Here is a 2,500-nt window from a genome sequence, read left to right as displayed (position 1 = left end):
GTTTTCGTTTTTTTTTTCTTTTCTTTTTTTTGTTAGAGGCTTTGAAAAGTTGTTTGTGGTTATAAGTGGTTGTTATTGGTTGTTTGTGGTTATAAATGGTTATTAGTGGCTATGAATGGTTGTTAGTGGCTATGAGTGATTGTTAGTGGTTATAAGCGGTTGTTAGTGGTTTTGATGGGTGTTATGTTATAAGTGGTTGAGAGTGGTTAGGTTGTTGTTAATGGTTGTTAATGGTTATGGGTTGTTGTTAATGGTTATAAGCGGTAATTTGTTGTTTGTTGTGTCCGTTGGCATTGTATTCACAGCAGTGTGATGACGAATATGGCAAGTGATAACAGTGCCATGTAATCACTAATTAAACCAACCAAACGTCAGTCAATTAATCTGAATAAAGCCTAAAACCCGAGCGAATTCACCCACAACGCTTGCACTCCCTCAACGCAAACCCCACAACAAGCAACAACCAGCTCAGTGACACATAAATAACCCCCTAAACGCGGCTGATTGCGCGCGTGATTGATGGTGATAGTGCAGATAATAGTAATGGTGTCCTGGTTATTGTGATAGAACAGGAGGAAACGACACAATACCCGCCTTGGTGCCCGAGTAATAAGGGAGATTCTGTCACCGTCCGTTCCAGTAACACGGAAACAATGCAGGAAGTGAGGGTCGGTGCTCAGGGCGACGAGGGGGATGGGGGTGGGGTGGGGGTGGAGGTGGTGGTGGAGGTCGTGTTGGGTGGGGGGGTGAAGGTGGTAGTGGTGGTAGTGGGGATGGGGGTGGTGGAGGTGGTGTTGGCAGTAGTGGTGGTGATGTTGATACTGTCGGAGTTAGTGGTAGTGGTGGTGATGTTGACATTGTTGGAGTTGGCGGTAGTGGTGATGATGGTGATATTGTTGTTATTGGTGGTGGAGGATGCTTTGTTGGTGCAGTTATCGTTAAGTGATGGCGGCGGCGCTGTAGGTACTGGTGACGCCGCTAATTTTGATGGTGATGCTGGTGATGGTGATGCTGGTGGTGGTGATACTGGTGATGGTGATGCTGTTTTTTTTTTTTTTTTTTTTTTTTTTTTTTTTTTTTTTTTTTTTTTTTTTTTTAGCTTATTTTGTGATCGTTGACTTTGCTCCCGTAGTTATTGACGCAGATTTTAATGTTGTTGGATTAGCTCTTGCTATTCTGTCACTGCAGTTGTATTATCATTGCTGTTGGTCGTGATGTTTCTGTTGTTTTTTGCTGCTGTATGTATTTATGTATGTATCTATATATGTGTATATGTATGTGTGTGTGGGTGGGTGAGTGTTTGTGTGTGTGTTTGTGGTGTGTGTGTTTGTGTGTGTGTGGTGTGTGCGTGTGTGCGTGTGTGTGTGTGTAGGTAGGTAGGGAAACAGACAGGCAGGTAGATGAATATATAGAAAAGACAGAAAAGAAAGAGAGATAGACATATAGCAATCACCCCTTCTCTCTTTTTTTTCTCCCTCTACCTCTTTACTTCCTTTTCCTATCCCTCCATTCCCCAGCCCTTTTCTCGTCCACTCTCCTTATTCTCCTCTTCCTTATTACTGCCGGCGCGAATCACAAGGAAAGTTGCAAGTACACTCAATCTCCTTTTGACTTCCTCATAATGCTGCTCGACGCGTGGGTGAATGGGGGGCTCGGGCACACACACACTCAGTTTGCTTTAGTCTCTCATTACTTCTCGTTTTCTGTTTTCGCTTTCCTCTCTCTCTTTCCCTCTCTTTCTGTATCTCTTTCTGTCTTGATTTGTCTGTCTCTCTTTCTCTCTATGTCTCTCTATCTCTCTCTTTCCTTTCTCTCCTGCTCTCTCTTTCTCTCTCTTTCTCTCTCTCTCTCTCTCCCTCCTCTCTCTCTCTCTCTCTCTCTCTCTCTCTCTCTCTCTCTCTCTCCACCTTTCCTTCCCCTCCTCTCTCTCTTATTATTTATCTTTCTATTTTTCTTTTTTCCAGTTTATGATGTTGTTATTACTTCCTGTTACTTTTCATTGCAAGATAGGAAACGTGCGTGGGAAATGGGTGTGCTGAGTGGGTTTCGAGGTGAAATGAGCTGCATATCTTTTTAGTTGTGTCTCCATTTGCTATTTATTGTTTTTATTCCGTTATTTTCTTTCTCTTTCTGTACGTTATATATATATATATATATATATATATATATATATATATATATATATATATATATATATATACATATATAAAGAAAGAAAAAATATACGTATATACATATATACATATTTTTCTTCCTCTTCTTTTTCTTCTTTTTGAGAAGTAGGGAAGAAGGGGAAGACGAAAAATTGGTAGATAGATAGGGAGCGGACAGATGGGTTGGGGGATAGATACTAGAAAGATAGAAACGATAGATAGAGTAAGAGAGAGAGAGTGATAGAGATAGATAGGTAGGAAAGAAGGAGAGAGAGAGAGAGAGAAGAGAGAGAGAGAGAGAGAGAGAGAGAGAAGAGAGAAGAGAGAGGGGAGAGAGAGAGAGAGAG

The 2,500-nt window shown here is 41.4% G+C and overlaps 1 protein-coding gene across 1 annotated transcript in view; it reads left to right on the top strand.

Moving 5' to 3' along the window:
• LOC119590861 overlaps nucleotides 1-2,500 on the top strand; it is a gene marked incomplete at its 5' end in the record, with an annotated part of 56,767 nt that overhangs the window by 30,255 nt on the left and 24,012 nt on the right.

The sequence above is a fragment of the Penaeus monodon genome, chromosome 3 (assembly GCF_015228065.2).
Source record: "Penaeus monodon isolate SGIC_2016 chromosome 3, NSTDA_Pmon_1, whole genome shotgun sequence".
In the NCBI taxonomy this organism is placed as follows: domain Eukaryota; kingdom Metazoa; phylum Arthropoda; class Malacostraca; order Decapoda; family Penaeidae; genus Penaeus; species Penaeus monodon.
Note: the sequence above shows the minus strand (reverse complement) of the source record. Positions and strands in the feature narration are given on the sequence as shown.